This window comes from Gobius niger (genome assembly GCF_951799975.1).
Source record: "Gobius niger genome assembly, chromosome: 10".
In the NCBI taxonomy this organism is placed as follows: domain Eukaryota; kingdom Metazoa; phylum Chordata; class Actinopteri; order Gobiiformes; family Gobiidae; genus Gobius; species Gobius niger.
In genome coordinates this window covers 13,017,438-13,032,639 of record NC_136861.1, presented here as the reverse complement: position 1 = coordinate 13,032,639, position 15,202 = coordinate 13,017,438, and the positions used below count along the sequence as shown (strand labels likewise).

Genomic DNA, 15,202 nt, shown 5'->3' with positions numbered 1-15,202 from the left:
TATGAGGTATCCATAGGCTGCGGTGGCCACCTCAGAACAAACTCAGGGAAACCTGGGAAAAGAGGCTGAATGTTCTTAAATATACAGTACATGTTGAGAACTGTAGCTCCAAATACCATACAAACTACTCATTTAAAGATTGTTAAAGTCAACAGGTGGTTGCTAAAGGCAAAGATTCAGAACTGAAATCATGAAAGCACAGGTACTTCGTCCTGGGCAGGAGTTATTTCACTTTTTAAGCTGATTTACCTGAAGCTAGTTCCAGCTTATTTGTTTATCATTACTATGGAGTGATATAGAATGTAATTTACCGTAAATTCTCTAATACTGGCCTGTATTCCATTAGCGGCCAGGTCTCTAACAGTGGCCGGGGCTATTATTAGAAACTATAGTGGTACAAATATTCTCCAAGTTAAGAATTTGTCTCATACGCGTGTAAATGATAACTCACGTGCAGGAAGTAAACAAATGGGAACCCAGGCCGAGGGTGACGCTGCGGAGGAGCTGATCCGAGCGTAACTTTGACACAGATTTAGCCACTTTTCAAACCTTCAGTGACTATATTTGGAAACAGGGCAAGCAACAAATGTTGTGTGACCCTCCAGGGTTTTAATAAAGTCACCATCGCGGCGCGAGCGTCTCGTCTTCTCTCGGGTCTGTTTTATGATCGATCACAAACACAAACGCTCCGTCTACACTCGCCTTTTACACAAGATAACAACAAATAATCCGGTCCGCGGTAAAAATGAAACAGAAACCTGCAGTGACATTGATGTCAATGTCCCGCTAACAGCAACGAAACACTTCCTGTTGTCCCGACAAAATAAAAGGTGTCAATGTTCCAGCCGCTGGGAGAGTGTTTGCAAAGTTAATTAATAAATGAACCTAATATTTTAGGTGCAAATGGACACAAATCTCGTTTTTCTTCATTTTCCTGGTCGTCCGTTTTGCTCAAATAGAAATAAAGGCCTGTCTCTAATTGTGGCCTGGTTCCAATAAAGGCCTGGGCCTAGATGCCCTTGAGTAAATAAAGGCCCCAGCCTATATTAGAGCATTTACGGTAACTGTTATTGAACTGTTGCCGGGCTAGGTGTACATGATCACTTTCTAACGGACACCTTCCAGCCAATCAGAATCAAGTATTCACCTAAACGGCATCTTTGAAATCGGCCATATATGGTCATGTTTGAAAACAGTTAAGGGGGAAAACAATTTGGAGAAAAATCTAAACTTTCTCTTATTATTCTAAAACTACTTAACAAATTCAGAATTATGTATATACAGTAGTTTTCTTCTAAATAAAGATACAAAGACATGGGGAGGAGCAAAGTGGTTCAACAGCCCATAAATACATAAATAACGGAGAATGATAACATGACACTTTTTTGAGCATCGCGCTAATGCTAACGCTAGCTAGCACTAGCTATGACTGACGTTTTTTGTTTTTTTCCGCTTTCTGCTGTGAATAAACATCCATATGGACCCGATTTAGACTTGACTTTATTTTTGTGATAAATAAGGTTATATTTCGCCAGAAAATGGCTAAAAAAGTGAAAAATTGTGTTTCCCATAAGATTCTGTTTTCCCCCTTGGCGAGGCCTCGCCCCCTTCTATGACATGATGCCTTCTGTATCTATAATAATTCATAATGATGCATTTGTCTTTCATGACTTTCCCAGATGCTTTACTATTTAATCCCTGACAAACACTGACAGAAGTGTGACTTCAGACCACCACCAAGCACTCACTCACATGCCATAGTGGTTGAAGTGTCTTGCCCAAGGACACAAAGGTGATGTGTATAGACAAAGAAGCGAGTTAACCAACTGTTTTCTGGCTCTCTGTGACAATCATTTATCGTTTAGATATCAGAACCCAAGTATCGTTAAAGTAACGGTATCTAAATGTTTTGATTGTGTATGTATTTCATTTTTAAACATGCGCTCCAGACACAATCCACTAAAGTCCACCAGAGCAGCGTGACGTCACTTTTATCCACGTACGGCTTTTCAGTTACAGCAGGACTTTAGTATTTCAGTGCCGCTTGTAACCTTTGCGTATTCCAATTCCTGCTGATATCTTAAGCACTAATGAACTACGGCGTCTCCTCTCCCTGAGTTAACCGTGGACTCTATAATTAAGTGCTCAGAGACTGTGATAGCCTGAATCTCTTCTCTGCCTGTTGTTAATGGCATTAGCGGGGAATGGGGAAATGCATCACTCGCCAGGAGCTGCCAAATCCAGAGAAGTGATGGAATTTGGGATGTGTTTTTTCTGAGAGTCAGGATTCAGGCTGTCATAATCAGACCGCGGCTGTGACCGAGTGTCCACATGTCCAGAGAAATAAAAAAGTCCAGGCGACAGGTCTTTGAACTAAGAACAACACGAATGAATGAAAAGCAGCTTTTTTTTATCACGTATTATTCATGAATAAACTACTTGAATTGTTAAATAAAAAGTCGCCGTTAGCTGCTGACCTTTAGCTTGATCTGTTAAATGATTGATAGCTTCCAGTCTCAGGCAAAAAGGAAATTATATGTTTTTTTTATCAATGTAAAAACTGGAGGTCGATCGAAATGGATTTTCCCCAGGCCGATGCCGATATGCACCGCCTATATTTTTGGGTGATTTTTTTCCTGAGTATGAAGCTTCTAAACTGTAAAATGTGTCAGTGTTAAACTGTGACAGCAGGGGGCTCTTTATTAGGGCCATAGGGCTGATTTATTTAAACATTCATGTTTAGTAGATACTTCAGGGGGAGCTCATTTGAAAGACAAAAATCAGTACATTCCAAAACAAAAGCAGTGTAAGTCTCTATCTCTTATGGTTCCAAAATTATAAGCAAAAGTCTGCAACAAAAAGAGTATCAAATAGTTGTACAAACCTGTGTTTCAGGTCCTCTGAGCCCTCGTACGTTTTAAGGCCCTGACCATAGACTGTAAAAAAATATAGACTTCTTCTCCTCACTCCTCCCCGTTTGCTATAACAATAACCACGTTCGAAAGGGAATCCATGGCGGATTAACAGACCTTCCCAGCTTTGATGAAGCATGTTCCTAAAAAGGGCATAAGGGCAGGGTCTTCAATGTAGACTCGGCCATCGTGGGGCGTGGAGTTCGGTCGTAAACGCGCCGTTCGCTCTAATGCTTTGTCAATCAAAGTCCGGCCCTAAAAAGTATATGAGATTTCTAAAATGTTCCTTACAAAAACCCGCCTGGTCCCTCTAATCGTAACTAACCCAGCGTCATCACAGGGTCAATATCTAACTGTAGAAAGTTTTTAAAAAGTAGGCACCAGGCTTTACAGTTGTTTAGAACGTCCATAAAGTGCAATGCTTTCTAATGGAAAGCTAGCTTGTTTTGCCACCGCTATATGGAGGTACTACAGCAATGGCGGCCCCTAGTGTCACAGTCATAAAGCAGTGCAACCAGCGGCCATTGGCCCTGACTGAGCTCTTTCCAATGCAAAAAACAGGAAGTCTCTATCACGTTCAGTTCTGGAGATATCGGCCTTTTTGCTATCGGCTGATCTAAAATTGTAAAATATATCGGTCGACCTCTAATAAAAAACATGTTAATAAAACGTATCTGATTATCTATCCATATATATTAAACTGTCACTAGAATTTAGTCAGTCTTTATTGAAATAAATCCATCATTAGCAGAGTTAAAACATAAGTCACAATTTATTACCTCATATTAATCGATTTCGATTTTCCATTCATAATAAAAAAAAAATACACATAGCTGTTTCATGAACTTAGACACACCTTTTATACAAAGCTCAGCTCAATCAAAAACCTGACTACAAAGTCAAAGGACGATTATTAAGATTGACCAAAGTAGTGATTTTTATTGAATTCTGATTCATTTATTTGGTACATTCCACACGCCATAGTACATGTGACAACTCAAACGTGAGCTGTGAGCAAGAAATTAGGAAGCCGTGTGTCCGAATAGTCATCAGAATAGTCTAGTCTATTCTGATGACTATTCGGCACTGCATTGAATGAAGAGTTAATTTGTTGTTCTAAAGTAATAACAACCAACTTCATTATAACTACAAAATGTTGTTTCTATTGCGATCAATCTACATCCCTAATAACGGCTCTGTTCATATAATTCAAGCATTATTCATGTTGAGCCCAGTGTCAAAGTGCTGCGTCAGCGTTTACACGTCTCCCAGCTGCACTTGTCCATCTGCGCGTGTGAAAGTCTTCTGCTCTCTAAGGCGGAGGATCCAGCTGCATTACGTGGATCATTGGGGTGTTGGTTCTGGCATGTCTGCTGTCCTTGCCAATAAGCCCCCCCCCCCCCCGAATGCATCCATCACCCCTCGCCCCACAGCCCCTCGTCCCATCGACAGACAGGCGAGGGATTACCTGCCCACAACGACCCCAACAGCAAATTTATGTTGCTTTACCGCTCAGAGCAGCACATAAAGAAGAAAGAGGTTAAAGACAGGGAGGAGATGGAGAATGCAGTGAGCTGGATTTAAGTGCACGGGACATTAGGTTTGCTGTGAAAAAGGGTTTTGCTGAAGTGTTTATAGATGTGTGTCATGATCGGGACACTGCTATAAACTTGTACTGCAAAAGCGCTATTGCAGGGACCTAAAATATTCCAAAAAGATATTGTTTTCTACATTGTGCAATAATGCTGAGATGGGTCTTTATTATGTGAATATTTTGAATCGGTAAACACTTATTTCCATTTCTGTTCCCACTACGTTTTTGTTTTCAATATGCTTGCATAATCCTGTTTTTAGCATCTAACTTCAGATGCCTCTGACTTATTTCACACAATTCTGAGCTGCTCTCTGTTCTCACATGTGATTTGCTGCATGCTGAGTTGAACCCATCAAAAACAAAATATTGCTTTGTGACGCTTTTTAGCAGAGCAGGAGCAACTGAATAATAGGGTCGCAACTGGGAACCAGCTTCATCACTCAAAAGAATCTAAGAACCTGATTGTTCACAGGCTGTGAAATTAGCAAAACTAATGTACTAACTAACTGCATACAATTTAGGTAACAATGATTCAGATCAACCGGACATATTGAGTACCAAAACAGTTTATGAGTGATCAATCGTTTGTCTTTGATCTGACAGAGATTTACGCCTAAACATATGATGAAAAAAGTTTTGCTTTTGTCAGGATTTTCCTCACCCAGATTTTATATTTTTTAAGTCTTGTTATGACACATTTAGTTCGATATATGGAGGCAGGAAATATCACGATGAACGATATTATTGAAGACCTTTAAAAGCCTCAGAAAAAAGCTTTGTGTGAAAAGTACTTTCTCTTAAAATATCCTACAACAAGCGTGAAATACAATTAAACACAACTAGCTTTAGGTAGATAATAAAGTGTGTGCTAATAAATGTGCAAACGATAAATATTGAGCCAAAAATGTATTGTTTGTTTATTTATTATGGCCTGTGTCATTTGTGATCCAACACAAGTGGCAAGTCATTAGTGAAGACCGAAAAAAGTAAGGGCCCTAAACAGCTGCCCTGAGGTACACCCCATTGTAGATCGGTATCGGGCCAATATTTGGGGATTTTACAATATCAGCATTGGTTGATTTAGCGCCGAAAAAAGAAAAATGATAGAGACTTCCCGTTTTTTGCAAGACAAGGCTTTAAAACGAGTCTTCCCACAACTCCCTAGTCATCAGGGGAGGTGAGAAACATTGCAATGAAAATGTGTTAGCTTCAAGTTTGTTAAACACAAGTTTCACTAAAGCTCCGTCAATATGGACATGTTGCATGTCATTTTGAAGTGCAGAATCTGAATTCAATCGCTGAGTTAGCTTTAACCTCCCCTAATATATTTTTGATCGCCGTGCAGAATACCGCGGCTAGTAACAATATGCTAATGCTAGCGACAACTAATCAAAGCTGGGACAGAAACTATGATTGGATCACATAAGTAAGGCCAATTATTTCTTTTTACACGATTACAGACCAGACATTTGGAAAAATATTGGTCAAAAATATAAGCATTGGCCAATTAACATCCCAAAATATCGGCATCGGCTTTAGAAAAACCCAAATCGGTCGGTCTGTCATCACATTGCAATCTTTTTGAATAAGAGAAACTATTGCTATAGAACACACATTGTTTACAATATAAGTTAGCTGGAAAAGCAGCCAATAGCAACGACAATTCATAATACCTTCATTTTTCTAGTAGTAACTCATGATCCAAAACATCAAAGGCAGAACTAACATCTAATAAAGTCCCAACTAACTTGTTGTTGTCAATGAAGTGAAAGCAGTCATCATCTGTGTCAGGGCAGTTGCGGTCGAGTGGCCAACACGACAAGAATTTTACTCAGTGCTAATTGCCATTATCTGGTCTACAGTTTGACCCACTCTGCCATTATCTGCCATTTACAGAACAATACGTTGATATAGTAATTATTGTGACAGCCCTAGTAATACTAGTACTGTAGTATTAGTAGTAAAATAGTGCAATCATACTGTCACAATATTCAGGACAGTTATTCATATTATTTTCTCATATTGTGACACAAAAGAACAAGACAAGACTGTGACACAAGGAGAGCAGTGTGCGCTATTATGATGGAGGGCGGCGCACTTCATTTCTCACTTACAGGGGACACACTTGTTTGGTTAACCCTCTCAAAGGGACGGGCTAATGACACTCACAGCGCTTAGATGCCTGATAAAATGGGCTTTGACAGAGTAAAGGATGGAAACGATCTCGTATTCAAAGTCATATTTCAGCTCCGGTGCCCTCTGTGCGGTATGTGGGTCGCGCAGCCTGTTAGCGCGCGGCAGCTAAGGGGGACCGGGTGCTGGGATGATTGATGGAGCGCAATTATAAGGGCAACACAAGGGCTAATGCTAACACACACGCAGATCCACACACTCCGTAAACAAACCAGGCATTCGAGTCACTACAGAGAGGCAGTCTAATGCAGCGGGGAAAGAAAACGGCTTTGACTTTTGAACCTTGAAAACCAATTAAATACTTTTACAAGCCCTGCCCTCACGTTGCCCGCCCAACAAGGAAGAAACAGATTAGGCTGGTTTGCATTCAAGTTGTGTTCTGAAGGGAAGTGAATATGTACAAGTGAGCTCTTCAAAATGCAGAAACCCATGGCAATTCGACATGGACGAGAAAGCAATAAAACTGTGTAACTTTCCGCAGTCCTTATGCTACATTATTTATTATTTAGAACCATAAAACAATGTTACTGTTCATAAATTCAATAAAAGCACATTTCTTTGAGCAAAGCCAGTAGTTTTTATCATTTGTTTCAAATGGATCAACCAAGTAACTTTCTTTAGTGCTGTTTCATGGCACCCCAGGCTTCAAAACTTGGGAGTTAGTGCTCACTGCTCGTGCTTCAGAGCTAGAAGGTCCTAGGTTCAATCCCCGGGCCTTTCTGTGTGGAGTTTGCATTTTTCTCTCCCCGTGCCTGTGTTTCCTCCGGGTACTCTGGTTTTCTCCTATCACTAAAAACATGCTCCAGCCAAGTGATATTGACCATTAGCCTGGCTCCACATCTGGAGGTGGGTCCCCGGCCGCTGCACTACAGTCATCGAAGGATGGGTCAAATTACAAATTTTCCTACAGGGACAATAAAGTAACCTTAAGGCTTGGAATCAATCAAATTAAATTTCATTCCAGACTTGTGGTCCATTTAAAAAGTAAAAATAAATGGACTAAATCTTTCTTACTTACCTTTTTTCCTCAAGAGCATTAGCCGGCCCTACTTAAAGCAGTACCAAGTAACTCATGCCCTAGCGGCCATAAACGCCACTGCAGGTGTTGTAGCAAGTATCATTATTATATTATTATAATTGTCCTTGAGAGTAAATACTAAGCTGAAAGAAAAGACAAATGGAGAGAGGGATATTGTACATCCAATTACACAATGGAGATATTTTTTTTCACTCAAACTTGGCTGTAAATACTGTTTAAGTGGTGCTAGCCTGCAGTTAGCTTTGCCCATTAGCCTGTTAGCTTCTTCTTCGGAAAGCTGTAAGGGTGGTTTTCTGGCCAGAGACACCAAGGGAAGATGAAAGACCCCCCAATCATCCCATAAACACTTATTGTATGTATTTTATATCATTTAAACAAGTTACTTAGAACTGCTTTAAGGTAATGCATTTAGGGCAATAGCAGTTTGAATGACGAATACCTCTATGTTTCCTTCAATGTGTTTCTCCTTGAGGAATCTCTTTTCCCATTTTTAGACTATTTCATTTTTCCAGATTTCAAGAATCAAAGATGAGTCCTTATTGTTATTAGGCCAGAATGCTAAATATGCAAATATGAATTACCACTTTGTAAATCTGATTAGTGATTGTTCCCCCAAACACAAGCTCTGCATGTCCCTCAGTTCATGGACTCTTCCTAGCTTAATATACATTAGGTCAAAGACATTCAAGTGACAGAATTGGTCAATCTAGTGAATGAAAGAATGCACGACAATGATTGTTTGTCAGTGTGTACAGCGTGACTAATTGACCACTGTATACTGCACCTTGCCATAAAGGAATAGGCCACCGTTTTTACATACTGAGATATGTTCTTACCTTAGCTTTGACAAGTTCTTTAGGACCAGTCTGGTCTTCACCCGTGCCTTCTATCACGTAAACACAACGCAGACGGCGTTAGCATTTAGCCTCTCCCTCTCTCCACTATAGCTCCAAAACAGGTCAAGATAGAAGCTACCAAGCTCTTCCACGTTTTCCCTATTTAAATATGGTTACGTGAAGTGTTACACTACAAAGTATAATTACACAAAATTAAACAATGTTGATTTTCTAAGTGGATAAAAGGGGGAACTATAATGTAAGGCGTAGTAATACCAGGAGTAGTTTGGCATCCGCACAGCAAAGTGAAGATTACTGCGCAGTAAAGTGAAGATTACTGCATGGATTTCAAACTACTCCTGGTATTATTACGCCTTACAATATAGTTCCTCCTTTTATCCGCTTAGAAAATCCACATTGCACATGGCACGGGGGAAGACCAGACAGGTCCTAAAGAACTCGTCAAAGCTAAGGTAAGAACATATCTCAGTATGTAAAAACGGTGGCCTATTCCTTTAAGGCGAGACACTGCAGGTGAATAGGGAAAAAAAAAAAAAATGTAGAGATATCAATTTGAACCTTTTGCTAAACATTACAGATAAATATATGAGAAAAAAATGTATTGCACTTTTTCTGTCATTTTATGTTTTCACATAAAAATAAGGCATTTTGAGCATTAAAATGGCCAAAATTGCCTATATTTTGGGCAATGAAATCAAAATAATGAATTGAGCCAGATGAAAATTTCTGGTTTTATTTTATTGACATATTAGTAACTAAGATTTTTTCAGAGGGGATTTTGGATATATTGTTTAGTTTTTTAATAAACTAATCATCAGTGAAAAAATCTGTAAAAACTCAAATTCCGCCTGTTTTTTTGGTTTCAAAGTTGAATAAATCAGGCTAGGAATTAGATATTAAAAAATCCCTCTGAAAAAACCTTCAAAATATTGTTAGGTCTCAGACTGGAAAGTTTGGTGTCTGTGGGAGTTTCTATAAGGGCTCACCCGCAGCCCGAGTGGGGCCTTCTCTCATTCAGAGAAAACCAGCCCTGAAGTTTTGTAGCGAGTGCGCATGCGCGGCCCGTTCTCCGACTTTTCCGCACCAGGCCTGACCAGGTCTCTCGTAGGAGGAAAAACACCATATTTGGGTGATAGCGTCATCACGGGGACCCTTCGCAGCACACGTGGATGTCAAATCTGTCAATATTTATGAATGGATACCCGCGGGAGAGACGGACTTTCTACGCGGCACAGCAGCTAGTTCCGGGTTGCCCCCACCTCGCAGGCGGACAAAACATCATAAAATAAACATCATGCGGGGTGAGTTTTGTCATTTTTATATCTGACATGAAAACTAAGATGTAAAGGGAGGAAAATAGATAAAAAATATCCACTTCGACCACTACGTGAAAAATCAATACTTTCACCTGCCAGCAGCAACAAATGTAAAGGTCAGGGCACATTCCTGTTTTACACTTTCTAACAATGCATAAATGTAGAAACCATCCATAAACGACAGGAATGTCTGGACATCTGTTGCAGGATAACTCGAACATGGAAAAGAAACAAAACACAAACCCACATATTTTTGTACGTAACATGAGCCCATTAACACATACTTTCACCTATGTATGGATCAGCACGGTTGAATAAATCAAAGCAAAATGGTTTGAAGAGCTTGAGAAGCTTGACGGGCTAATTTGGGTCATGATCTGTGCTTAAAGTAATCTTAGCCCTGGTTAGCCGCGGTGCTGTGCAAGCTACTGTCCGACCTGCCCTTGGACTCTTAGCACATTTCCAAAACCCGCTGGTCTCGGGTATCCGCTAAATGTCAACAACATGACTTCAGTTTGCTCTACACGGGCAAGTTGCTGGGAGGGTGAGGACGGGGGACACCAGACACTCACACAATCGTAATTATTGCTTCTCGTGGGGGGAGAAAGGAATGCAGCTTCATAATAAGAACTGTTTCCAAAACCATAAAATGAAAATCTACTCGGCACGTTAAACATCCGGGGCCCTCATAATGAAATAAAAAGTTGCATAAAGCTCAACATATTACTGTCTGCAAAATGATAAACTTTAGGGATTCTTTTTCTCTTTTTTTGTGTTTTTTCTTTCATTTTTACTCTCTCTAATGTTCACTACCTAATACAGTTTACCTTTACATCTGCTATTATTGTTTCTTGAAGGCACACTACGTAATATTTTGGATTATCCTGTTGCCAATACGAAACATGCCCCTAATGAGCAGCTCGACAGAGAAAAGTCTATTGTTTGCCGTGGGTATTCAAAGACCGGATATGGATGAGGACATAACCTATTTAAAGCACACATTTGGCTGCTTCTTGTCAACACCTCCATGGAGACGAGCTAGAGACATACCCGCTCCAAGAGAAGTTAAAGTCAGGTCTGAGGAGAGCTGATGGTCTAATGTCTGTAAGAAAATAGATGCATGTACTTTATTCTGTTCATTGGGTGAAATGTTACACGGTGTGACTTTCACTATTATTATCATTCTTGATGTTATTGTGATTTTGCTCACCTTATGATCTGTTTTTCATCCATATCTCACACCTACTCATCACGCACCAAACATCCAAACCTTTCATACACGTCTAGCGTATTTTACGGACTATAAGTCGCTCCGGAGTATAAGACACACCAGCTAAAATATGCATAATGAAGAACAGAGGCGTAACTACACCGTTGACAAACCTCGTCCCACAGCACGTTTTTCAAGCTCTCATTTGCGAACTCGTTCCTCTAGCTGTGGCCATCTAGCTTTTAGCCCATGATTAGCTTTGTTTTGCTTTCTTCTCTAAGAGTAACCTCCGCTTCTCGCTCACTCCAAACATTCTTTAGAACTGCTGCTCGATTAGCCTGCAGTGCCCTCTAGCAGCATGTGAAATTATATATTTGAATTTAAAAAAAAGAAAAAAATATCACATTGGTCATTTTATGGTTTTGGAAACAGTTCTTATTATGAAGCTGCCAAACTATGAAAAAAAGTGTGACTTATAGTCCGGAAAATACGGTATCCATTTAATCCCTTACCCTCAAGCATATATATACTGTAATTTCCAGTCTATCTATGCTATATATATAATTTCTTTTTTTTTTTATCCCAATACCATCCAGCAACAGCACTTGGTTTATAAACTTTGGACACATGACTGTTTTATTTTTACACATTTTAAGGTAAACATAATACTTAGCATAACTATCATACTATCATAATTACCCCACGTTGAACCGCCACCTTAACGTGGTGGAGAGGTTTGAGCACCTGAATGATCCTGGAGCTCTGTTGTCGGGGGCTTCGTGCCCCTGGTAGGGTCTCCCATGGCAACCAGGTCCTAGGTGACGGGTCAGACAAAGAGCGTCCTTGGATGGATGGATGGATGGATGGATGGATGGATGGATGGATGGATGGATGGATGGATGGATGGATGGATGGATGGATGGATGGATGGATGGATGGATGGATGGATGGATGGATGGATGGATGGATGGATGGATGGATGGATGGATGGATGGATGGATGGATGGATGGATGGTCATAATGACTTACTGTATCGCAGTACGTATCAGATAGTCCTTAGTATCGTGATATGAACCGGAACGTGGCAAAAGTGTATCGCCCCAGCCCTATTAAATATGGACAAATGCTTTCTTGGGGAAGGACGAGCGGACCCCTCTAAACCCTTGACAGTATTTGTACAAAATTATGTTGAAATCTGTTGAGGCACTGTTGAGGTTCTCATCCCATGCAGCAAACTTGCCTACACTATTGTATCAGTCTTTTGGTGGAGGTACACTTAGTTACTGTATTTCTCTGAGGCTTCTGCATTTGCCCTTTCTTCAGTTCCTTTGTGGTGAGCTGCTCATGGCCTCATGGCTGCTCACGGCCGTGCTCTTCGGTTGATGGGGACAAAATATATGAAGCACCAAGAGAAAATCCACCTTTTGAGAACATGCAACTCCGCACAGAAGGACCACAGAGGATTTCACCCTGTGACGCGAGAGCACCAACTCATCATGTGACCGGCTGTAGATTGTGAACATTGTGACAATAGATTACATGATGCACAAAGATCAAGGGATTTGTTAAACTCGGCAAGACCAAAGAAAACGGTGTCAAAAGTGCACCAGCTGTAATTTCACACACAATCACTCTGTTTTGCACATTTGTTGGCACATCTTTCTGTCAGCTTGTTAAATACCCCCAGGAACTTATTAACAAGCGCTAAACTGGGCTAATTAGGGAGCAGGCACAATTACCACTGGATACGGCATTGATATAGACGTAGAGATGAAACACGAGGAAGCCCGCTGCAACTGCACTCGAGGCAAATCAATCAAAGGCCTTGACAATTATAGGACTATTAATAACAATAACATCAAAACAAGTGCTACCAGTGCTACCGCTGCAGAGCGACCACCTCCTGGGGAGCATTTTTTATCTCTGTGTCAATTATTCAAGCACTTGGCAGCAAATGTCTTCATGAAGCCAGTTCTTGTTAAAGTTAATAGAACAAGGGTCGCAGTAAGAACGATGAATACCTCATTATCTCCTTTGATGTGGCTCACACTAGGAGTCTCTTTTCTAGTTTTTTTTAAATCAATTATTATTATTATTATCATTATTATTATTATTATTATTATTATTATTATTTTTAGATTTCAAGAATCAAAGCTGGGACCTTATTGCTGTTAGACATGCAAGGTAATATGCAAGGTATTCTGAGGGTCTCAAAAAGGTGGATGAAATTATAATGTAGGAAAGACATTTTGAATTGATTACTAATATTTATACTTATTTTGAACATTATAAAATCACACTATACACACACAAAACCATTTAAAATATTTAAAGATATTATTAAATGCATAGAAGATAAAAAAGACACTGTATCCAATGTTCAAAAAGGAGGTGGATTATTGTTCTAATTACCATCCATCCATTTTTTTCCGCTTTATCCGGGGCCGGGTCGCGGGGGCAGCAGTCTCAGCAGAGATGCCCAGACTTCCCGATCCACACACACCTCCTCCAGCTGTTCTGGGGGGACCCCGAGGCGACACCAGGCCAGCTCGGAGACATAGTCCCACCAGCGTGTCCTGGGTCTTCCACGAGGCCTTGTCCCACTAGGACATGCCTGGAACACCTCCCGCGGGAGGCGACCAGGAGGCATCCGGAACAGATGCCCTAGCCACCTCATCTGGCTCCTTTCGACGTGAAGGAGCAGCGACTCTACTCCGAGCTCCTACCGGGTAACTGAGCTCCTCACCCGATCTCGGAGGGTGCACCCAGCCACCCTGCGAAGGAAACTCATTTCGGCCGCTTGTATTCGCGATCTTGTCCTTTCGGTCACGACCCAAATCTCATGACCATAGTGAGGGTGGGAACGTAGATCGGTCGGTAAATCGGGAGCAGCTCCCTCTTCACTAATTCTAATTACTTTTAATAAAATGAAAGTAATATTGGAAAAGCGTGTTGTGGCTACAGATGTATCCTCTGGTAAACTAAGGGTCACAGAAAGGTTCAAGCAGTATAAATATACACAAATCACAGTGAAAAAGCTCTGCGCCTTTACTTCAATAAAACTGCATTTCTCCAAGCGGATCTTTCTCAGGTCATGTTCAGTCAATTCAACATTAGTGACCCTTATTTATGCCCTGACCACTCAGTCACTATGAAGAAGCACTCGCAGAACCGTGATGCACTTAAAGAATATAAAGAATGACGATTTGTTGTACTGTACTCAAAGTAACACCCATTCCCAGACACCATCATCTTCCAGCCTGATACATAATGTATTATATGTGGGAGTCTGCATTATTTATCTCCGCTGACATGTTATAGTGTAAGGGCCAAACACAAGCTTGTACTTCTGTTTAGTTTGCGTTGACACACTGCGACGGATCTGAGGATACAGTGTTGACATGAGGGAATGTCAACAGTATCACCAGGAACTAAACTTAGCTCCGGCTTGATTTACGGCCCCACGGACTCGGAGATGGACGACTTCACTGTGGGCCAACAACATGCAAATACACGGCAACAAGTCAGTCAAAGCCACCTGCTCCATTCCCGTTTACTTCTGCTCAAACAGATGTCCACTTACATTCGAGTGCGGTTTCCTCATGTTGCTAAGCCATCTTTAACTCCCACCTGTACAGGAAACATTTCCTCCAGTTGACCAATCGAAAAGCTTTAAAATAGCAACGAGACATGAGGATGAAAATGAAACAAAAAATTCCCCAAAATCTTAGCTTTCAAATGGGGCATTACATAAGCTCTCCAGGTGAGAAGGCGGGGGTTAAGAAGTTAAAGAAGCTGTGTTATTTTTTTGTTTGTTCGCAAATCATGACAAGAAGTGCTAGTCAGGTTTAAATTGAGGTTCCAACTCACTGCTAACATTCCTTACACATCCTGAAGATCCTAATTCACCATGGAGTAACTTTATAAGCGCGTTTCACACTTTTCAGTGCATGGGCATCAGTGCTACTTCTGGGTTTACACAGTTGCTAAAAATGGTTACAGATGTCGCACTCTTTTTCATAGTTTGGCTGATCTCATACTCCAGAGCAACTAATATGTGATTTTAAAAAAAAAATGTATT

The 15,202-nt window shown here is 40.7% G+C and overlaps 1 protein-coding gene across 1 annotated transcript in view; it reads right to left on the bottom strand.

The window, feature by feature from the left end:
* znf385c (zinc finger protein 385C) overlaps positions 1-15,202 on the bottom strand; it is a 288,504-nt gene that overhangs the window by 223,350 nt on the left and 49,952 nt on the right. The window lies entirely within an intron of this gene.